General features: G+C 44.5%; 1 protein-coding gene across 1 annotated transcript in view; it reads right to left on the bottom strand.

Moving 5' to 3' along the window:
• LOC124721174 (dystrophin-like) overlaps positions 1-24,948 on the bottom strand; it is a 949,029-nt gene that overhangs the window by 87,389 nt on the left and 836,692 nt on the right. The gene's annotated exons all lie outside the window — the stretch shown is intronic.

Here is a 24,948-nt window from a genome sequence, read left to right on the forward strand (position 1 = left end):
CATCTCATAGTGCATAAAAGATCTCTTCACTCCCCACGGGTGACTGTGTAGTGCGCTGTAGCTACCTTTGATGTAACCGCGCATTATTTTTTGAGGCGGACGGCGTAATAGTGGCAGCGAACTCCGAATTTTACGTTCACATGCGTAGGGCATTCTTTCTGCCAGAACTGCGGAGACGACCGTTAAACAGGAGGAGTGTTTATTTTCAACCAGATGGTGCAACATTACACACTGCAAATGTCTGCATGGCAGTTGTGAGGAACACGTTCCCGTGAAGTCTCATTTCTCGTTTCAGTGAAGTGATCAGGTCACCATCATCAGAGACTATTTCTTGTGACGGTACTGAAAGACTGAGTCTACGTTAACAAAGCTCGAAGTTTAATAAGTTCATCAAAAATGATGTGGATTGGATCGACCAAAGCCTGTTGGCCTAAGTTGTAACTTCTGGGAGGGAGATGAAAATTGTTCTACAGAGAATGGCCGCCTCTTGGATGATGTAATTTTTCTTAAGTGACTGCGTGCGTAAATCAAGCAGAAACGCTAAACTTTGATTTTGTATAAATAGACGCATTTTATTAACAATCAACATACTACTACATGTTCGTTGCCCTTAGGAAGCCTTGTTTATATAAAAAAATGAAAACCACAGTGGAAAGATGGGCAATTTCAAACGCTGGAGTACGTCTCAACAGTATATAAAGTTCAAGTATCCTATTGACCATCACAAAGGCAAAGACAGTACGTAGACATACTGACATGGATTAAATGGACTGGTTGTATTGAAAAAGGAAATATAATTCTCTCAAACCGGGATGCAAAATAAAGATATTTAGTACATGCATAATGAAATATTTTCCTCGTACAGTACAAATCGCAACTGCAGGCCCAGCGCATTCCACCATAATGTGGAAAAACCTAAAATATAACGACGATCTAAATTGTGTGTATAGTTTACTCCCGTATTAATTCTGAAGAATTGGGGTCCTGAAAGTAACTCCGGCCTTGGAAATGTTCGGTCCCTATAATAAATCATACGATCTCAACCACAGCGAAAGCAATATCCACCTCAGCTATTTCCATCATAAGCTCTTGTTAAATGACGCACAGCTGCCAAAGTCTCTGCTGGGCAGTGTAACTGGTGTGAAAACCGAGCAATCCGTAGACGGAGTCCAACAAATCGCAGCGTATTACCTGAGAAGAATTTAAGTCCCGGCCAATGGCAGCTACCTCGTGTTTAATCCTGAGGAAGAAAGAGGGAGGGGTAGCAACAGTGCACGAAAGGGGCGCTGTCACGCGTTATACACTGAAGAGCCAAAGAAACTGGTACACCTGCCTAAAATCGTGTAGGGTCCCCGAGAGCACGCAGAAGTGCCTCAACACAACGTGGCATGGACTCGACTAATGTCTGAAGCTGTGCTGGAGGGAAATGATATCATGAATCCCACAGGGCTGTCCATAAATCCGTAAGAATACGAGGGGGTGGAGATCTATTCTCTTCAGCACATTGCAAGGCATCACAGATATGCTCAATAATGTTCATCTCTGGGAGGCTGGTGGCCAGCGGAAGTGTTTAAACTCAGAAGAGTGTTCCTGGAGACACTCTCTAGCAATTACAGACGGGTGGGGTGTCGCGTTGTCCTCCTGGAATTGCCCAACTCTGTCGGAATGCACAATGGATATGAATGGATGCGGGTGATCAGACAGGATACTTACGTACGTGTCACCTGTCAGAGTCGTATCTAGACGTATCAGGGGTCCCTTATCACTTCAACTGCACACGCCCCACACCATTACAAAGTCTCTGCCAGCTTCAACAGTCACCTGCCGACATTCAGGGTCCATGGTTTCATGCGGTTGTCTCCATACCCGTAAACGTCCTTTCTCTCGACACAATTTGAAACGAGACTCGTTTCCAATCATGAACAGTCAAATGTTGGTGTTGACGGGTCCAGGCGAGGCGTAAAGCCTTGTGTCGTGCAGCCATCAAAGGTACACGAGTGGGTCTTCGGCTCCGAAAGTCCATGTCCATGATGTTTCGCTATATGGTTCGCGCTGACACTTGTTGGTGGCCCAGCATTGAAATCTGCAGCAGTTTGTGGAAGCGTTGCACTTCAATCACGTTGAATGATTCTGTTCAGCCGTCGTTGGTCCCATTCTTGCAGTATCTTTTTCCGATCGCAGCGATGTAGGAGATCTGATGTTTTGCCGGATTCCTGATATTCACGGTACACCCGTGAAATGGTCGTAGGGGAAAATCCCCACTTCATCGCTACCTCGGAGATGTTGTGTTCCATCACTCGTGCGTCGACTATAAGACCACGTTAAAACTCACTTAAATCTTGATACCCTGCCATTGTAGCAGCAGCAAGCGATCTAACAACTGCGCCATGTATTTGTTGTCTTACATAGTCGTTGCCAACCGCAGCGCCGTATTCTGCCTGTTTACATATCTCTATATTTGAATACGCCTGCCTATACCAGTTTCTCTGGTGCTTCATTGTTCATTTCGCAACAGGTGAGTGTTGATCGACAATTTTCTTCGATAACCCTACTCGTTCATAGCAACTTTGGCATATTTTTTTCGTAACTAATTTACGACAGTTCAGTTCCTGTACAAACAAACCATCCGCGTCCGAACCCATGAAACAAATGGTAGTATCGTATAAATTGCTGCCTGATAGCATATTTATATAGAACACTTACTGTAAGAATGTTGCTTGTTGTGGTAGATGACTTATTCCCAGTACCTCTGTATCGTGTCGCTCAGTCGCCTTTTACCCATTTCTATTGTCAACAAATATAATTATGTTAACAACAGAAAGACCTAAGCCGAAATAAGGCAACAAAAATAACTTACGATGGCCGAAGTAATGACGATATTAAATGAAGAGTGGCAATAGCATGGAAGTTTTTCTGAAAGATAAATTTATTGGTTGGTTCAAATGGCTCTGAGCACTATGCGACTTAACTTCTGAGGTCATCAGTCGCCTAGAACTTAGAACTAATTAAACCTAACTAACCTAAGGACATCACACACATCCATGCCCGGGGCAGGGTTCGAACCTGCGACCGTAGCGGTCGCTCGGCTCCAGACCGTAGCGCCTAGAACCGCACGGCCACTCCTGCCGGCGATAAATTTATTAACATGGAATATCAATTTAAATGTCAGGAAGACTTTTCTTAAGGTATTTTCCTGGAATGTAGCTTAGTACAGAAGGGAAACGTGGACGATAAACAGTTCAGACAAGAAGGGAAGCTTTTCAGATGTGATGCTTTAGGAGATTGCTGAAGTTTGGAAGCGTCGCTCCGATAACTAGTGAAGAGCTACTGAATCGAATAGGGGAGGAAAGAGCTTAATGAGAAAACTTGACTAATGGATGGGATTGGTTGAGCGACCACATCCCGAGTCATCAAGGAATAGTTTATTTTGTAATTGAAGGAAACTGTGAGGGCGGCGAAAACTTGAAGAGGGAGACGAAAGCTTGAGTACAGTAAGACTGATCTTCACTTTGTCGTTCACAGTGCAAGATGGACTTGCAAAAGAGGGGTTAGGAGGCAGTTGAATGGGGCATCGAGAAGCGAACCATTGCCACTGACCAAATACTTGGATACGACAATGGGTTGTGCTTTGCTGTCTAATTCCATTGCGGGAATTTGTCGGCAAAGATGTAAGATATGAATATGGTCTGGATGAGGAATCTGAAAACCGAGTTCATTTAGATTTTCAACTTTGGTTTATCTGTCGTGGTGTACGTTTTTCCAATGTTGGATGTTCCCTCACACGGAACGCTTTGCACTGAAGGACATCGTGAGAGAAGCCACAGAATTCGCCGCATCAGCCACAGTTCATAAACTATATCCGCATATCACATGTCAGCATCGCCTCTCTCACCCCCCCCCCTCCCCTTCGGGCAATGTTTGGGAAAAAACAGAACGTTGTAGAAAGAACCGAGCCAAAAACTGATTCCACCAGCCAACGCTTGGGTGCTGTATGCGGCGAAAAGATTTCGGTCCACGAATAGCTCCCGGCACAATACATAGATTATGCGGCAGGCGCACATGAAAACGACGCCTGACAAAAGGGAGGAGCCATATGAAATAGCCGGAAATTCTACTGGGCCATTCAGATGAGAAGCAAATAGTTCGTAGTTTTGACTGGAATGCCATTTGGCTCCATTAGAGAGATTTCCTCAATTCCTATACAATGGCTATTGCCTCGTTAATGCATGACCCACTTACATCCTGTCTAGGCAAATAAAAACATGAATTACCACGTCTATTAGGATTGACTAGCTCAGTAATGAAGGTGCCAGGGCTACTTTTCTCATTAAAAAGCTGTCTTGCTCGCCGTAGACAATTCCCCATAACTCATCAGAGAATAGGCATCAGGCCGGCCGCTGTGGCCGAGCTGTTCTAGGCGCTTCAGTCCGGAACCACGCGGCTGCTACGGTCGCAGGTTCGAATCCTGTCTCGGGCATGGATGTGTGTGTTAGGTTTAAGTAGTTCTAAGTTTAGGGGACGGGTGGCCTCAGATGTTAAGTCTCATAGTGCTTAGAACCATTTGAATAGACAGCAATCACTGAAACTCAAATGACCAGAACTACTGCTCACGTCAACGGCACACAAGATACAGTTGATGGACCAGCGTATATCAGCATTTATTAATTGGCTCAAATGGCTCCGAGCACTATGGGACTTAACTTCTAAGGTCATCAGCCCCCTAGAACTTAGAACTACTTAAACCTAACTAACCTAAGGACACCACACACATCGACGCCCGAGGTAGGATTCGAACCTACGACCATAGCGGTCGTGCGGTTCCAGACTGTAGCGGCTAGAACCGCTCGGCCACTCCGGCCGGCATTTATTAATTCGGGGTGACCTGAGTTCAAGGTATTGTTCTAGGAACTATGGAGCAACCAATTCAAAGAGGAAGGAGACTCCACGTTTCAGTGTAAAAGTCTGACCAGGCAAATGTCGACCAAAGTCCTCAAAAGATGGACTACAGCCACAATGGAATCCAACTGACAATGCTCTGCGTCACTACAGAACAGTAAGAATCTGGAGAAAAAACTAGGCGAGATGTTGTTCTTTGTCGGTACGTGTAACACTCCACCTCCAACTCCTCGTTGCACAAAGATGGACATAAAAAAGGAGGCTGATGAGTTCATTGCTGCCATAGAAAAGTGTAGCACGAAAGTTTCATCAATATAACTTGTGACTCTAGCAGAGTTTCAGATGATGTTAAGGAGTCGCTATAACAGCCAGCGGGCAGCTAACTGCGTCTTGTCGTATGGTGTGGCCTTTTGCTGATGGTTGTATGGTTGGGGCTAGGAGTCGAGCATTGTTGGATTCACTTTGTAGAATGAGATCGTGTGGATACAGTTTTTTAGTTAAACGCAGAAACATGCTCGTGATAAACTGCAGATTGTCAGCCAGTCTTCGAAACATTTCAACATATTACGAATAGGCGAAAGAGAAGTAAGATGGTGGTGGTTTGTGTTTAACGTCCCGTCGACAACGAGGTCATTAGAGACGGAGCGCAAGCTCGGGTTAGGGAAGGATTGGGAAGGAAATCGGCCGTGCCCTTTCAAAGGAACCATCCCGGCATTTGCCTGAAACGATTTAGGGAAATCACGGAAAACCTAAATCAGGATGGCCGGAGACGGGATTGAACCGTCGTCCTCCCGAATGCGAGTCCAGTGTGCTAACCACTGCGTCACCTCGCTCGGTTATAAGTAAGATTAGGGTTCAAATTCCAGCTGGCAACGACTGTATTGAAAGAGAAACACTAGTTCGGATTTTACATGGATGGAGCAGGAAAGTGGGCTTGCCACTTTCGAAGCACCAGTACCGGAATTTTCTGTAAACATTCAGAGAGGGCGGAAAAACTAAATCTCAATAGTCGAAGTGGAATTTAGACAACAGTCTTCCTAAATGCGAGTCCAGTAAGCTTAAGCGCTTGAGCACCTCGCTCGGCTCAGAATGAGAATTATTTTCATTTAGCATCAGGAGCGAGATTTGAAAAGAAAAAATACTTGTAACGGTAACGTTTATTCTCAATAGGAAGTAACAAATATTACTACATAATAATCTTTTAGAAAAGAAAAAAATGGAAGAACAGCACTTTGAATACATTTTCTCACATCTCGGTCTTCCCTCTCCGATGATTTGAGACCGTGCACTCCAGTGTTCACGAAAGTACTTCTGGATTACTGCTTAAATATCTCCGTTGGTCAAATATGCTTTCGCATATTTGCTATGAATATACTAGGAACAATAATGACTATTATGAAAATATTAATAATTGGAATTATCAGAAACGTCCGAGAAGTTTATCAGCGAGCGTTAATTAATGGTTCCGGATACGAGAAAGCGTACATTGACGGTTTTAGAATCTTTAGTTTGAGTAAGCAGCGACTCTGATACGAATCATTTATGCTTCAGAAATTATATATCTAGAGCCATGTGCAACGTTAATGACTACCTACAGAAACAAGAGGTCACATGTTTCCGAATAAAAATAACGACTGCTACAGTGATTAGCAGAAACACACCGTAATGCAGTGACTGTGGAAATATAATTTTCTTGCTGTAAGGAATGATGAAAAACGTCCACTGAAATGGTAAGCAATGAGGTCGAATGTAGAAAATAAGATTTAACAACTAAAAGCTATTTTTTAAAAAGCTGAAATTCGTGAGATTTGTAGAACTGAACTGACAGGATTTCTCTTTCGAGACTATCATACAGACTGTAGATTACAATCTAAAAGAGGTCGTGGTGAAGAACTGCGTCCCACTTTCGATACACGGCACTAAGTTCTCGACTGTGTATACGGAGCGTTACAGGCTAGTGCAGCAAAAGGATTTAATTAACGCTGAGGCAAGATTAGTTATTTCGAGGACGTTTTGTCGAACTTTCCCGTCGAAAATAAATGATAAGCTGTAATGGAGAAGACGGCGCCAGCAAGAGAGGCGGGTAGAGTTCGTCGTGTTTTTGCTTTATTAAAGCAGAACAAGTATTTATGTTCCGCGATTTCGTCTACGCGCCACAACCACTACTACGAAGAAAACGCGCGAATGAAAGCCTAACAGACGTACAGGAATCTACGCAATTATTCTACAGGACAGTGACAGGTAAATAGAATACGAAATTCAGATTACTTACATGTTGTTGTTGTTGTTCTGACCTTCAATCCGAAGATTGGTTTGATGCAGCTCTCCATACTGCTCTAGTCTGTGCAAGCCTCTTCATAACTTTTGCGGCCTACATCATTTTTATCCTACATACTATATTCATCTCTTGGTTTCCCTCTACAATTCCCTCCCCCCTCCCCCCCCCCCCCCTTGATGTGTCAGAATGTCTCCCATCTTATAGTCAAGTTAAACCACAAATTTCTTTTCTCCCCAATTCTGTTCAGTACCTCCTCGTTAGTTACATAATCTACGAATCTATGAGAGCGTGCTGAAAAGTAATGTCTCCCAATTGTTATGTGAAAACGCTTAAGATTTTTAAATAAAACAAATGTTATTAACATTCTATATCTTTATTCTTCGAGTCTAAATATTATTTCTTAACATAGACCTGACTTCCTGGCGATGAACACATTTCTCCCAACGAGAGACCAGTTTGTTGATACCGTCACTGTAGAATGTTTGACGTTGTTGATGGAGCCACAACCTCACCTCTGCTATCACCGTTTCATCACTATCAAAGTAAAGTCCTCCGATGTGTTCTTTAAGTTTTGGAAAGAGATGAAAATCGTGTGGCGCCAAATCGGGACTTTACAGATGATGATCGATCACAGTGAACCCGCAGTGTCGAATCGTTGCAGGCGTCGCGGCGCTCATGTGTGGTCTGGCTTTGTCGTGCGGAAGAACACGGTGCTCCGTGGGTGGACGAACTCATCGAATTAGAAACTCGGTTACGGCACGCTGCTTTTCACGCACTTACACAGTTACGTTACACTCCATCACGTTACACGATAGAATTCGGAGCCCTCTAGCGGCAGAGAGCTGCAAATATGTAGTTATGAACAACAAAGATGTAAAACTTCCTGACAGATTAAAACTGTGTGCCGGACCGAGACTCGAACTCGGACCTTTGCCTTTCGCGGGCAAGTGCTCTACCTACGTTCGCAGAAGAACTTCTGTGAGTTTTGGAATGGAGGAGACGAGATACTGGCTGGCAGAAGTAAAGCTGTGAAGAGTGGGCGTGAATCGTGCTTGGGTAGCTCAGACGGTAGAGCACTTGCCCGCGAAAGGCAAAGGTCCCGAGTTCGAGTCTCGGTCCGGCAAACAGTTTTAATCTGTCAGGAAGTTTCATATCAGCGCACACTCCACTGCAGAGTGAAACTCTCATTCTGGAAACAAAGATGTAGAATGTGAATAACATTAGTGTTATTTTAAAAAATTTAAGAGTTTTCACCAAAAAAATCGGAGGCGTTACTTTACAGCACGCCCTCGTAATCTTCAGCATTCTTCTGTAGCACCACGATTCAAAAGCCTCTATTCTCTTCTTGTCTGGACTGTTTATTGCCCACGTTTCACATACATAGAGGTCTACACTCCAGAAAAATGCCTTCAGAAGCGACTTCCTAGTACTGAAATCTATAATCGATGTCAACACATTTCTCTTCTTGACTAACACTTTTCTTCCCTTTTGCAGTCTACGTTTTCTATCTTCTGTAATTCGGTATAATCAGTTATTTTACTGCCCAAATAGCAATACTCATCTATTAATTCCAGTGTATCGTTTCCTAATCTAGTTCCCTCAGTATCGCCCGATTTATTTAGACTGCAGTCCATCATCCATATTTTTATTTTGTTGATGTTTTCCATACACATCTATTTTTCAAGACACTGTCCAATCCGTTCAGCTGCTCTTCCAAGTCCTTTGCAGTCTCTGACAGAATGACAATGTCGTCCGCAAACCTGACGGTTTTTGTTTCTTCTTCTTTAACTTTAATTCCTTTCCCAAATTTTTCCTTTTTTTCCTTAACTACTTGTTAAAAGTACAAATTAAATAATATCAGGGAAACCAACGTTGGCTTCCCTACTACGATTTTTTACGTTATAACACGGTACCATACTCATAAAGCTTTTAGGTCTACTATTACATTCTTCAAATTGTTCAAATGGCTCTAAGCACTATGGGACTTAACATCTGAGGTCATCAGTCCCCTAGACTTAGAACTACTTAAACCTAACCAACCTAAGGACATTCCCGAGGCAGGATTCGAGTCTGAGACCGTAGCAATAGCGCGGACTGAAGCGCCTAGAACCGCTGTAAGCGATTTTCGAATTCGAAGATTTCATCCCCACATGGAGATCTCTCCCCTTCAGTACGACAATGCCATACCACATACGAGCGCTGCGACATTTGCAACAATCCGACGCCCTGGATTCACTGTTATCGACCAGCTGCGATGGTGTTCAAGTCTGGGGACTGTGCTGGCCAGGGAAGACGCTGCAGTTCAGTTGCACGCTCCTCATACCACGATTGTACTGTCGTGGCTGTGTGAATGGGTGCTTTATCGTCCTGCAATATGGCATCATTGTTGGGAACAACATTTGAATTATGATCGCCGAAAATGTTCACCTAATCGTTGGCTACAACACGGCCTTTGAGAGTAATGATGGGACCTACAGAATACCATGATATGGCTGCCCACACCATCACATATCCACCTCCATGCTTGACGGTTGGAATCAAGCAATTAGGACCGTAGGCTTCTTTTGGCGTTCTCCAGACGTAAACCTGGCCCCACGTTGGAAATAACGAAAACGTTGACTCGTCGGACCATATGACGTGTTTCCACTGATCAGCCGTCCAGGATTCGTGCTCCTGACACCATGTTTTACGCTGCTTCTTTGCGTTGATTGTCGTCACCAATTCGGTATAGCAGCTCGTCCACGAATATTCGCCTTATGGAGTTCTCGGCGGACAGTCTCGAAGATGGCTATTGAGCTCTGCAGTCACTTTATCCGCCGTAATTTTGTGTTGTTTTGACACAGTTCGTGTTAGTGTAAGACGATCTCTGTCATTTAATTTTGATTTGCGCCCATTATTACATTTACACGACGATGCCTTTCCATGTTTTGTGTAGGCTGTCATGACTGTTGGAACTGTTGCCCTTGAAACATTCAATAAGTTGGCTGTCTTAGTTACTGATGCCTCAGCTAATCGGGACCCCGTAAGCTGCTCTCTTTGGAACTCTGTTAGGTCTTTCATTGCACGTCGAACTAGGACACTGAATGCTAATACGAAGTGTGCAGTACTCGTAAACAACCTGCACTCATGCCTAGTCCGTATTGAACACGCACAGTCCAGCACGACACGTGTCTTATCTGCGTTGTTGACCGTCGAACACAACCATTCCATTACTAACACTGTTCACATTATTTTGCCTGTCCCCTGTAGATGCACCATTCTCTTAGTTCTGGTTTGGCAACATTCATATTTTGGCTTAGAGGTATTTAAAAGTTCGTTTAGGTTGAAGTGATGGATGCATACAGCGTAGCCGTAAGTGTGTCAATTCAACAGAAATACTGCGTCGAGAAACAGTGGTTATTACGAACGTGAATACATTACGCGTGTCTCGACGCAGTGTGACGCGAGCCGATAAATTGTGCCGGGCTCACACTGTGCCGCAGTCAACAGCTCGCCGGAATATGAGCTGCAGCCGGACAAAAGTGAATGGATATTGTTGGGGGGGGGGGGGGGAGGGAGGAGGGAGGAGATGGAAGGGGGGGACGAGGGAGCGTAGCGATGGGGAACAAATGAGAAGTTGGTTGGTTGCAAGCGCCGGCAGCTGGCGCAACGCGTAAATCACTTGTAGTCGCTCGTATCGCTAACGACTTACGGGCAAAAAACCGTGTAAATAAATAACTATATCTCATTCTTGTGGAGCACGCTGTCCGAAGAGTGATGCATTCCCTCCGGTCCAGAATACGCTTAGTTCTTTGCAGGTCTGTAGGGCAGTTTTTAAAGGTAAGTACCGTGTCAGCGAGAACATTTTAACAACGTGTGAGTAGACAGTCATGTAAGCGTAGAATGAGGAAAACTCATCTCATATGAGTAGGGAGTAGTTGTTAAGAATTCTTTACTGCAGTTAATACGATTATTAACCAGTAGTTCTACAGTTGTAAATACATAACTGAAGTAGTATGGAGCGTGCCTACATATCTGCACAAGTGGTACCTTGTATTACAGAAATGCCCATCTTTTTTTGCGAATATCATATTAGGTACTCTTTACGAGATCCACAAAAACAAAAAAGCAAATGAGACTATATGGCTCCAGAGACCTTTTCAAGTCTCAAACATATATAAGATGTATACATACAGACTGCTGTGACGAATGAAGATAGGGGGACAGCAAGTGGCCTGAGGAGTGAATGGGCATTTGGATTGAGGAGGGAGGCGTACTAGGGTAGTCCGTGTAGTTGAGCAAAGCCAATGTCCCAGGGGGCGTAGTGGTTAGCGCGAGTGTCTAGTGAGCAGGAGACCCAGGTTCGAATCCTGCCCTTGGTACAAATTTTCTTTCGTCGCTTCACTCAGCATATACTCGTACAACAAAAAACCAGATTCACAATAGTTAAGATTCCCTATGCATAATTAAAACACTCATGTCACAACGGAAAAAACAAAAGAAAAACAACAGCGCTCTGAAATCTCATTTACCCAATTTCCAGTTTGAATGTAAAACTATAATTTGCTACTGCTTAATCCAGTTTGTAAACTCTTCGCCAAAAAGAGAAGACGCCATTATAAATCCTCCCAGGTCTATGGCAGTTACCAATTTTCAGGCAATTTGCTCTGATGTGCTGTGTTAAGAGTCCAGTTTTCTTTGTGGTGTTTCGAGTGATATTGTTAAATACCGTTGGTACTCCTCCTTCAGTTGAACCTTTGAGCTGCACTAACGGAAGAGGCTTTGTGACGCTGCCACGTTCAGCCCAGTTTCTTCCGATATTGAGTTTAACAACTACAGTCCGATCCACGGACGATGGCGGTTCGCGCATATCGACGTACAGACGTGCAATGCATTGCTGCCGATTTCGAGCGACAGTTGAAGTACGTGCATGTGGATGCTTTGCTCTTGAAGAAAGCATACTTATTCCACAATATGTCTCTCGCTTGGTTATGCGGAATTTGTCACTTACCATCATGATTAGCGATGACTACTCGCAACGTATGAAACAGAAATTCACTAAACACGTTTAATGTTTGCTTTAGCTACGGCATTCACAGCAAAGCGCTCAGAACAATACTGAATGCTTATTGGCTGCCGGAGAATGCGTAACGTAGGTGCGCAGAGTAAGCTTAGATTCGACCGCCATCATTCGCGACTCCAGCTATAGTCAATTTCGAGACTATTACAGACTGGGCACAACAGCTAAGTAGGAGAAGGGAAACAAAATGGACCTGACCTCGTCGACGGAATCATCGCGACATTCGTCTGAAGTGATGTAGGGAGACGACGGAAAACCTGAACCAAGGTGGCCAGTCCTGTTACTAACGAATACGAGGCCCAGCTCGCTCGGTGATGATGAAGACACTAACACAACACAGTCGCCACGCACTCCACACACAAAAATAAAACACTCATACACCCCAAGAAGTTGTGCCAATAGTCGTCAGGAAAGAAAACCGCAGTGCCCTATGTCCATTCTGAAGACTGCGCTAAGTTTCGAGCTCCTATAAACTACCGCCGATGTTGGAGACTTTGCGTTTGAATTTGGTATGCCTGTCTCGTTGCTTTCGCAAAAACGGCCTGACCTGTATTGCGTGCTCGAGGGAATCCGTTCCTTTACTTTGTATTAAGTAAAAGACAATGAATAGAAAAAGTAGTAATTACACAGCTAGGCCCATAAGGGTGAGAATAAAATTCAAAGGACTTAAATCACAGTGAACCCATGAATCGGCGGGAGACAAAAAAGAAGGGGTGGGCTGTTTACGTCCTGAGCACTTTTGCCAATGCTTCTGTTTGGTCATTTCGGGCAGATACATGAACAGTTTTCTAGTCAAGACTGTCCAATAAACAATGTGAACCATTTTGCACTTAACTTCTACCACACGAAACGTTTATACATTGCAAAATTTCCAGTGTTTTTTACAAGATGCCTCAAGAAATTGGAAACACAGTATTATCAGTTTTTTGTTTAAAATCAAGCTCTTTCTCTTTTGGAAACCATGAACAACATGAGAAATACTACATCAGGTATATCAATTTTCAAACACAATGTACAACAGCTTGACTGAGTTCTGATGAACAATAACGCATTGCGGGACGGAACCTGGGTGTTACACACTGAGATGATAGCGATGTGTACATATACAAATGGCGGTAGTATAGCGTAGACAAGGTATAAAAGGGCAGTGCATTGGCGGAGCTGTCATTTATACTCAGATGATTCATGTGAAATGGTTTCCGACGTGTTTATGTCCACACGACGGGATTTAACACAATTTGAACGCGGAAAGGTACTTGGACATAGGACATTCCCTTTCGGGAATCGTTGCCGGCCGAAGTGGCCGTGCGGTTAAAGGCGCTGCAGTCTGGAACCGCAAGACCGCTACGGTCGCAGGTTCGAATCCTGCCTCGGGCATGGATGTTTGTGATGTCCTTAGGTTAGTTAGGTTTAACTAGTTCTAAATTCTAGGGGACTAATGACCTCAGCAGTTGAGTCCCATAGTGCTCAGAGCCATTTGAACTATTTTTCGGGAATCGTTAGGAAATTCAATATTCCGAGCCGTCCGAAGTGGCCGAGCGGTTATAGGCGCTTCAGTCTGGAACCGCGCGACCGCTACGGTCGCAGGTTCGAATCCTGCCTCGGCCATGGATGTGTGTGTCGTCCTTAGGTTAGTTAGGTTTAAGTAGTTCTAAGTTCTAGGGGACTGATGACCTCAGATGTTGAGTCCCGTAGTGCTCAGAGCCATTTGAACCATTTTTTCAATATTCCGAGATCCACAGCGTCAAGAGTTTGCCAAGAATACCACAGTGCAGGCATTACCTCTCATCACAGACAACGCAGTGGCCGACGGCTTTCGCTTAACGAGCGAGAGCAACGGCTCGAATGGTTCAAGTAGCTCTAAGCACTATGGGACTTAACATCTGAGGTCATCAGTCCTCTAGACTTGGAACTACTTAAACCTAAATAACCTAAAGACATCACACACATCCATGCCCGAGGCAGGATTCGAACCTGCGACCGTAGCAGCAGCGCGGTTCCGGACTGAAGCGCCTAGAACCGCTCGGCCACGACGGTCGGCAGAGCACCGGCGTTTGCGTGGAATTGCCAGGGCTAACAGACAAGCAACACTGTGTGAAATAATCTCACAAATCAATATGGGACGTACGACGAACGCATACGTTAGGACAGTGCCGCGAAATGGGGCATTGATGGGCTTTGGCTGCAAACGATCGCCGCGAAAGCCTTTGCTAACAGCACGACATCGTCTGCACTACTTCACCTGGGCTCGTGACCATTTCGGCTGGACCTTAGACGATTTCAGCTGGTAAGAGCTTATGGTGGGGTTCGAGTGTGGCAGAGACGCTGTGAAGCCATGGGCCCAAGTTGTCAACAAGGCACTGTGTAAGCTGGTGGTGGCTCCATAATGGTGTGGGCTGTGTTTACATGGAATAGACTGGTTCCTTTGTTCAAACCGAATCGATCATTGACTGGAAATAGTTATGTTCGGTTACTTGGAGACCATTTGAAGCCATTCATGTTCCCAAACAACGATACTCCTTGTCACCTGGCCACAACTGTTCGCAAGTGGTTTGAAGAACATTCTGGATAATTCGAGTGAATAATTTGGCCACCCAGAAATCCTGACATGAGTCCCATCGTACGTTTGTGGGACATAATGGAGAGGTCAATTCGTGCACAAAATCGTGCACCGGCAACATTTTCGCAATTGTGAGCGGCTATAGAGGCAGTATGGTTCAGTATTTCTGCAGGGGACATCCAGCGACTTGTTGAGTCCATACCACGTTGAGTTGCTGCAGTAGGCCGGGCAAAAGGAGGTCCGACACGATCTTAGGAGGTATCCCACGATTTTTGTCACCTCAGTGTAGATTCAAGATGTGGAAATATGCTGCGGTACTGCACTTACGATTTAGCTTTTAATCCTTTTATTGTATACAAGCGAGGTTCATTCGTGTCTCAATGGTAAAACAGCAGATGTAATCATACCTAGCTCATTAAATTAGTGTGCTCCGCTTCTCTGGATTTTGCCGTGTTTATTTTCACCTTGTTGTGTTTATTTAACTTTTTGTGTTCGTTTAAGTGAATTTAATGATAAAATTTGCGCAATAATATCTTACAGAAATACGTATAGTTGTGCAAATACAGAATGGACAGAGAGATGAATGCCAAAGATAGAATAAACATCAAATTCGCAGAAAGGCGATAATTTCTGCCATAGGCGGAAATAAGATGAGGGAAATTAAATCACTGTGTTTCTATTCAGTAACAGAAAACAGGGATGGTGACGGAGGTAAACATTGTAGTGGAATCATAGACGTCGCCTGAGTTAATAGAGTATTAAACAATCAGTTAATGATACAACACTGGCACATATTATGTACGAAGTCCACAGTCTGCTGTCACAGGCAAATTTGGCAAAATAATGAAACGAAAGAAGTTTGAGAGTCATAATCGTCATTGCTCGTTAAAATGTGAATGTGCGGCCAAAGCCAAAGGTTCAGGATTCCATCATCGAGTTTTTTTTCCCAGCACCTTTCCTAAATTTATTTTGTGCAAGTGAAGTAATGAAAATACTGAACCGCGCTATGCTACGCGAAACTGCTGGAGTCTACAAGTGCCTCCTGGAAAGAACACTTTAATTTATCAATGGAAGTATATTTCACTGAACACAAGGCTTCAAATGGCTCTGAGCACTATGCGACTTAACTTCTGAGGTCATCAGTCCCCTAGAACTTAGAACTACTTAAACCTAACTAACCTAAGGACATCACACACATCCATGCCCGAGGCAGGATTCGAACCTGCGACCGTAGCGGTCGCTCGGCTCCAGACTGCTGCGCCTAGAACCGCACGGCCACTCCGGCCGGCACTGAACAAAAGGATTTTGTGTTCAAACGCTCGCACCCACTGTGTTGCCTTGGGTTTCCCGTGAATTTATCTAATTAAATTAGAAGAAAGATTAATCGACTGAAAATCAGTAGCCTATATGTGGTTCTTGCGAGGCGATCGCTAACTTAGAGAAAATTTTACACCCAGAAAAGCTTTGCAAATACGTGTAAGCAACTATTAAACAATTACTTTGTAGGTATGTCACATTTTGTTACAACACTACGCTAATTATATAAAAATCATGGAAACTATCAGGCAAAGAAGTTAAAAAAGACAGTAGTGTAAACTAACAAAAACACCAGCCGAAGATAACACGTCTTACGGCAATTAAGTACTATAAAAGGAACCGGTAAATGTTTTATTATGAAATAAAACGAAATGTATCTACAGTCACAGGCTCTCAGATCTGTGGTCCAGAAATATACAGGCGAAACTTGGCCCAGATTATCGAAAGAATGCGCCTTCGTAATGGTAACTGCTAACCAGCGATTGTGTGATGGTGCTCAACTACGAGATACCTGGTTTCAACCGAGGTTAAACTCAAAAAAACACACATTTTTGTGTGTCAGAGAGTGATGTGGGAGGAGATAACGCTGTAGATGATGATCTGTCAGCCGGGTGCATAAATTAATTTCGGCGCTTTGGGGCCCCCTAGCATCTTCTCATGAGGAGCAGTTTATTTGCTGCCCTACATCTCACCTTTTATAGACAACAACAATTCCTCAACACTACCTTGCACAAGCACAGGACACAAATAACTACAGACTCTTCACATCTGGTTGCAGGAAGCAAACGAGAAACGGTCAGTTAATTGGCCCACCCCTCCCCCTAGTCACTCTATTACTAGAACGTACAACTAAAATAACAGATCTGTATTAAGGACACAACACCTGTTGTGTAAAGACCTGTCGTAATATTCTCGAAGCTAGCCGATTAATATTCAGCGCACCGAGAGATGTGGCCCAGAGGTTAAAAAGCTGGTTTCGTATTCGGGAGTATCACGATCAACTCCCGTCTGGCCATCCTGGTTCACGCTACACGTGGTATCCTCAAATCACTGTAACCGAACGCAAGAGTTTCACACCTAGGCCACGGATGGTTCCTTCCACGATTCTCTTCCAACTGAGAATAATAATCTCGACCAAGGTAGGACATTAAACTCTAACCATTCTTTTGCTAGTAATACAGAGTGTATCAAAAAGAATCATCCGATTTGGCACGTCTATATCTCTGAAACTAATAAACATATACAATGAACTTTGTTGTTTGATAAACGGGAAACTCAAAAAGGTTTTTTTTCCTTCATACCGTTTCATAGGTGTTCAATATGCCCCCCCCCCCCCCCCCCTTGAGATGTGCGGCATGTGTCAATGCGGTATTCAAGTCGTTCCAACACTGCAGCAAGCATGTCTCGAGTTACAGCTCCCACAGTTGCTGTTATGTGATGTCTCAGTTCATTCATTGTTGTTTTAGCCGGCCGTAGTGGCCGAGCGGTTCTAGGCGCTTCAGTCTGGAACCGCGCGACCGCTACGGTCGCAGGTTTGAATCCTGTCTCGGGCATGGATGTGTGTGATGTCCTTAGGTTAGTTAGGTTTAAGTAGTTCTAAGTTCTAGGGGACTAATGACCTTAGCTGTTAAGTCCCATAGTGCTCAGAGCCATTTGTTGTTGTAACGGAGGCACATAAACAGAGTGTTTTATAAGCCCCCCACAAGAAATAATCACATACAGTCAGGCCTGGTGACTTTTGAGGCCAGTAATGTAACGCTGAATCATTTGGTCCAGTGCGACCGGTCCATCGTTCAGTAATTCTTTGATTTAAAAATTTCCGCACTTCCAGATGCCTGTGTGGCGGTCATGTGACTAGGACCTCCCGTCGGGTAGACCTTTCGCCGGATGCAAGTCTTTCGATTTGACGCCACTTCGGCGATTTGCGCGTCGATGGGGATGAAATGATGATGATGACAACACAACACCCAGTCCCTGAGCGCAGAAAATCTCCGACCAAGCCGGGAATCGAACCCGGGCCCTAAGGATTAACATTTTGTCGCGCTGACCACTCAGCTACTGGGGGCAGATGTGTGGTGGTGTCCCATCCTATTGGTAAATGAAGTCTTTCGAATCAGTCTCCAACTGTGGGAAAAGAAAGTTCTAAAGCATATCAAGATATGTGCTTGATGTAACAGTGTTCTCGGCAAAGAAAAATGGACCATACACCTTTTCCCGAGAAACTGCACAAAACACATTAAAATTTGGTGAGTCACTCTTATGTTGCACAACTTCGTATGGTCATTTCGTACCCCATATTCTCACATTACGACAGTTCGCTTTCCATTGTTGCCTCGTCAATAAACACTAAGCGTGGAAGGAAACTGTCATCCTCTATCTTGCCAAGAACGAAATTACAGAACTTCACAAGTTGTTGTTTGTCACCTTCACGAAGAGCTTGCAGTAGCTGAATTTTGTATGGTTTCATGTGTAAATGTCGACGCAACGCACGTCAGACGGATATCGGGGCCATGTTGAGCTGTCGTACTTCACAGCGAACGGATTACTGCGGACTCCTCGTGAAACTATGGCGGGTGCGTTCGACGTCTGTATCAGACACTCGCGGACGGCCCGACGATTTGCCTTTACACAAACAATCTGTTTCTCGGAATTGTTTATGCCATTGTCTAATGCTCTGTGCTCTAAGAGAATCCACTCCATACGTAGTACGAAATTCACATTGAATAGGTATTACCGACCAGCACTGCATAAAGCGTAGAACACAAAATGCTTTACTAGAAGTGAGATGGGCGCACACTGCTGCTGCCTAGCGGGAACCATGTAAAACTCTTAGAGTTTGCTCTTTCCAACAGTACGTTGTTCACGCACACATGTCAAATAACATAACAGTTATGATTTTTTAAAATCGGATGATTCTTTTTGATACACCATGTATTATGGTCATACATACTACTGGTACATGTTGATCATTAATCCTCACATTTTTATTTCGCCGCAATTTTGATCTCCCATCGCCGCAGAAAACTCCAAAAAGATGTCAACTTGTTACGTACTGTGGGCACCTAATTCTCATATTTACTCGCATCTATACCATATGATTAACGTTTGGAAAGCTGTTGTCGAGATCTAAGCGCATAGCCTTCTACGGGCAGTATCAATTTGAATTAAATCCTTTTGGGTGTTACGCCACGTCATTATGAAACTCTAAGCAACCATAAAGCCGACGTTTGAACTGTCTTTGCTGTTTAGTCGCCCAGAAGAGGACATCTGAAAAGATGGTCAAAATGTCAGCTTTAGTGTTGTGTTAGCGTTAAATAAAGATGCGCCCAAAAACCCGAAAGGATTTTATTCAAATATTTCTCGAGATTGTTTAGACGTAATGTGCGTCTTTACACACTAACAGCTCGATGAAACGCGTACAGATTATTTCGGCTGTAAACAAATCAAGCAAAATCCCTGACTGACTATAGCATCGCTGAGAAGGTCCAATAAATATTTGCAGCGTTGCAAGAAGGCAAATAACGTTTCACACGGTGTCGAGTTCGCGGCTGTGAACTGCGCAAGCACTCTTTACTCCGGGGGCCCGCGTTTGATCGATGAGAAGGGAAGGCTACCTCTACAGATAGCGCCGTAACGCGTCAATAAAGAGTTTTTATTGTCCTCCCCTAAATCTGAGCCGCCAGAGGAAATTTAAAGAGAAAGAGCTTCCGATGCCGCTTTCCGATAGGCATCACTTTCACGCAGCCTTACCGCGCCAAAACTCTCTCCCCCGAGTTTCTCTGCAAGATCAAAGATACTCCACTATTTTCCGACTGTTGCCGTTGCACGAAGAATGCAGCGGTAGCTTGTTCTAGTAAGTAGTAAGAGTTTAAAGGACACCGAAGTGAATACTGACGTTTGAGCAGAAAATTATACTTTACTTTCAGTACAGTTTCATATCCATCTGTTGGCACAAGTTCATGGAAAATCAGTCATTAGCTTCAAAGATACGAAATTAAAAACATTCTTATAAGTCTGCGTACATGCCTGCAATCAAAGTGGGAATAGTTACAATGTCGTTATCTACATTGTAGTACACTACTGGCCATTAAAATTGCTACACCAAGAAGAAACGCAGATGATAAACGGGTATTCATTGGACGAATATATTATACTAGAACTGACATGTGATTACATTTTCACGCAATTTGGGTGCATAGATCCTGAGAAATCAGTACCCAGAACAACCACCTCTGGCCGTAATAACGGCCTTGATACGCCCGGGCATAGAGTCAAACAGAGCTTGGATAGCGTGTACAGGTACAGCTGCCCATGCAGCTTCAACACGATACCACAGTTCCTCAAGAGTAGTGACTGGCGTATTGTGACAAGCCAGTTGCTCGGCCACCATTGACCAGACGTTTTCAGTTGGTGAGAGATCTGGAGAATGCGCTGGCCAGGGCAGCAGTCGAATATTTTCTCTATCCAGAAAGGCCCGTACAGGACCTGCAACATGCGGTCGTGCATTATCCTGATGAAATGTAGGGTTTCGCAGGCATCGAATGAAGGGTAGAGCCACTGGTCGTAACACATCTGAAATGTAACGTCTACTGTTCAAAGAGCCGTCAATGCGAACAAGAGGTGACCGAGACGTTTAACCAATGGCACCCCATACCATCACACCGGGTGATACGCCAGTATGGCTGTGGTGTCACCGCCAGACACCATACTTGCTAGGTGGTAGCCTTTAAATCGGCCGCGGTCCGTTAGTATACATCGGACCCGCGTGTCGCCACTGTCAGTGATTGCAGACCGAGCGCCGCCACACGGCAGGTCTAGAGAGAGACTTCCTAGCACTCGCCCCAGTTGTACAGTTTGCTAGCGATGGTTCACTGACAAAATACGCTCTCATTTGCCGAGACGATAGTTAGCATAGCCTTCAGCTACGTCATTTGCTACGACCTAGCAAGGCGCCATTATCATTTGCTATTTATCTTGTCATGCATGTACCGTCAGACCGATGTTCTCCAATTATGGATTAAAGGTAAGTATTCCAACAGATACGTACTATTTTTGCTAGTCTCATATCCCTGACCTGTTCCAGACCTCACGCCATCCTGCGTGAGCTTAAACGCGTGCCTTTCGGCTACTCGTCACTGTGGATTGGCTGTCTTGCCAGTCCACAACAATGGCGATGACGAATACACGCTTCCAATGTGCGTTCACCGCGATGTCGCCAAACAGGGATGCGACCATTATGACGCTGTACACATAACCTGGATTCGTCCGAAAAATGACGTTTTGCCATTCGTACACCCGGGTTGGTCGTTGAGTACACCATCGCAGGTGCTCCTGTCTGTGACGCAGCGTCAAGGGTAACCGCAGCCATGGTCTCCGAGCTGATAGTCCATTCTGCTGCAAAACCTCGTCGAACTGTTCGTGCAGATGGTTGTTGTCTTGCAAACGTCCCCATCTGTTGACTCAGGGATCGAGACGTGGCTACACGATCCGTTACAGCCATGCGAATAAGATGCCTGTCATCAAGACTGCTAGCTATACGAGGCCGTTGGGATCCAGCACGGCGTTCCGTATTACCCTCCTGAACCCACCGATTCCATATCCTGCTAACAGTCATTGGATCTCGACCAACGCGAGCAGCAAACGCGATAGGCTACAATCCGACCTTTTTCAAAGTTGGAAACGTGATGCTTCGCATTTCTCCTCCTTACACGAGGCATCACAACAACGTTTCACCAGGCAACGCCGGTCAACTGCTGTTTGTGTATGAGAAATCGGTTGGAAACTTTCCTCATGTGAGCACGTTGTAGGTGTCGCCACCGGCGCCAACCTTGTGTGAATGCTCTGAAAAGCTAATTATTTGCATATCACAGCATCTTCTTCCCGTCGGATAAATTTCGCGTCTGTAACACGTCATCTTCGTGGTGTAGCAAAAAATGGTTCAAATGATTCTGAGCACTATGGGACTTAACTTCTGAGGTCATCAGTCCCCTAGAACTTAGAACTCAGTAACCCTAACTAACCTAAGGACATCACACACATCCATGCCCGAGGCAGGATTCGAACCTGCGATCGTAGCGGTCGCGCGGTTCCAGACTGTAGCGCCTAGAACCGCTCGGCCACCCCGACCGGCGTGGTATAGCAATTTTAATGGCCAGTAGTGCATGTAGATATGTGTACTTTTGAAGGAGTTACGCAAAAAAAAATTTAATTAAATTATTCAGCGAAGTGACACAGTGACTGGAACGACAGACTCGTAACAGAGTACTTAGGTTGGCGGGCTTCGTATCTCTGGTACTATTGATTAAATTTTCTGTGGTTACTGTCAGTCCCTTCAAACGAACATCGAAATGGTTCCTCCGACAAGACCAGCGACAGATTCTTCTCGAAGCTTTGTCCAACTGGAATACTATTATGTCGCTCATTGCTTTCACGTCGACACAATGTTTCAAAAAAAATGGCTCTGAGCACTAAGGGACTTAACTTCTTTGGTCATCAGTCCCCTAGAACTTAGAACTACTTAAACCTAACTAACCTAAGGACATCACACACATCCATGCCCGAGGCAGGATTCGAACCTGCGACCGTAGCAGTCCCGCGGTTCCGGACCACAATGTTTCAGTCTAACTTTTATTATACAATTAATAAAGCGTAATAATGGATTCCTCAGTTGCTATCTTATGTATCATTATATATATTTATAAAAATTGTAAATATGCTGCAATAAATATTCATGGCTCTGAGCACTATGGGACTTAACATCTGTGGTCATCAGTCCCCTAGAACTTAGAACTACTTAAACCTAACTAACCTAAGGACATCACACACATCCATGCCCAAGGCAGGATTCGAACCTGCGACCGTAGCAGTCTCGCGGTTCCGGACTGAGCGCCTAGAACCGCTAGACCACCGCGGCCGGCAAATATTCATACTTTATACTTTGATTCACGAGTGAATAAAGCGTGGTTTCCACTCACTTACTTGCTACCTGTCGGGGACGACAGCAAAGTCCGTCCGACGCAAGAACAGCATTCCATACGTGAAATCAGATTCATGAACTTCAATTGGAAATTTGTGGCAAGTGTACTTACATATATATCGAATTGGTCATCGAATTAACGCACTGAGCGATACACACATCAAAACACGCGCGCACACACCTAGTTTACATATTCTTGACTTGGCAAAATCGTCTCCGGTTTACAATAAAATCAGTCTCAGTCCCCTGATTCCAAACAAATTATTTGAGAGGTTGTTAGGCACATGTGATAACTGCAAATGTCCTCTCGAAAATTCCCCCAAAAGTGATTTTAAATACAGACATTTAGAAATACTGTTGCCGTCAAATGGTTGACAAATTTTTTGCCACCTGATGAGTTCTTAAAATATTTATGGTCGAACTCTGTGATCTGAAGATCTTAATCTAATGAAATACATTTCTATTGTCGACTGTATGAAATATGTGAAAGTCTTTCAATAAAATCAATCGAGAGAGAGAGAGAGAGAGAGAGAATGTGAGGGTGTGGGGGCACGGGTGGAGACAGAGGGAGAGATGGGGAGAGGGAGCGAAAGAGAGAGAGAGAGAGAGAGAGAGAGAGAGAGAGAGAGAGAGAGAGAGGTCTTTGTATCACAAACATGTTTTCTAATCTTTTCAGATTCATCTTGAAACGCGGCATCCAGAAGCGGGTGTTACCGGGGACTGACTTGCGGTAATGTGGACGGTATTATCGGTCCGTGCATGATAGTGCACGGGACCTGTATGACCCAAAAAGCCGCGCGCGAAGGTCATATCTCGGTTCGTATTGGTCACAGAGATACGTGGTCAAGTGTTTTGGATAACCCTTGGCCTAACGACCATTTGTTTATCCATCGAGAGAACGCACATACTGGAACTATCCTACGGTAAAGATTCGTAATTTAAATATTACGCATTTCCTCCGGCAAATCGGTTGCTTCTTTTGCATTACGTGTGGTCCAGGGTGGGCCTTAGGCGGCTTATACAAGTACCAGTTATTCACGGGCAGTTCCTGAGAAAACCCCGTAATACCACGATTTTTGCATATGAAAAGTACCAATTGTGGGAAAGGCCGCGTCTATAATTTCTAATCATGGCAGATTGTTTAACGTTTTGCCGTATGTTCGTAAGATGACTATCTCAGGAAATATCGACTTTCTTTTTAGATATCATCCGTTACCCAGGATCCAAAGGTTCAAAGTTACCGCCGGCCGTTCTGACCGAGCGGTTCTAGGCGCTTCAGTCCAAAACCGCGCGACTGCTACGGTCGCAGGTTCGAATCCTGCCTCGGGCACGGATGTGTGTGATATCCTTAGGTTAGTCAGGTTTAAGTAGTTCTAAGTTCTAAGGGACTGATGATCTCACATGTTAAGTCCCATACTGCTCAGAGTCATTTGAACCATTCAAAAGTTACCGCAATCTGACATATAAAATATCCACGTAATATATGGTCTGAGACGTTGGAGGAGGAGATTAGTGTTTAACGTTCTGTCGATAACAAGGTCATTGGAGACGGAGCACAAGCTCGGATTAGGGAAGTACGGGGGAAGGAAATCGGCCGTGCCCGTTCGAAGGAACCATCCCGGCATTTTCCTGAAGCTATTTAGGGAAATCACGGAAAACGTAAATCAAGATGGCCGGGTGTTGGTTTGAACCGGCATCCTTCCGAATGCGACCCCAATGTTTTAACCACTGCGCCACCTCGCTTGGTGGTCTGAGACGTTACTGTAGTTTTAAGGGCCATAATGAACACATGACAAGGGTTCTAGAGTCATCCCAGGGGTTCTGAGATCATCGAACTACGTTTTTAGGCAGCATTTTTTCAC

This window comes from Schistocerca piceifrons, chromosome X, assembly GCF_021461385.2.
Source record: "Schistocerca piceifrons isolate TAMUIC-IGC-003096 chromosome X, iqSchPice1.1, whole genome shotgun sequence".
NCBI classification, from domain to species: domain Eukaryota; kingdom Metazoa; phylum Arthropoda; class Insecta; order Orthoptera; family Acrididae; genus Schistocerca; species Schistocerca piceifrons.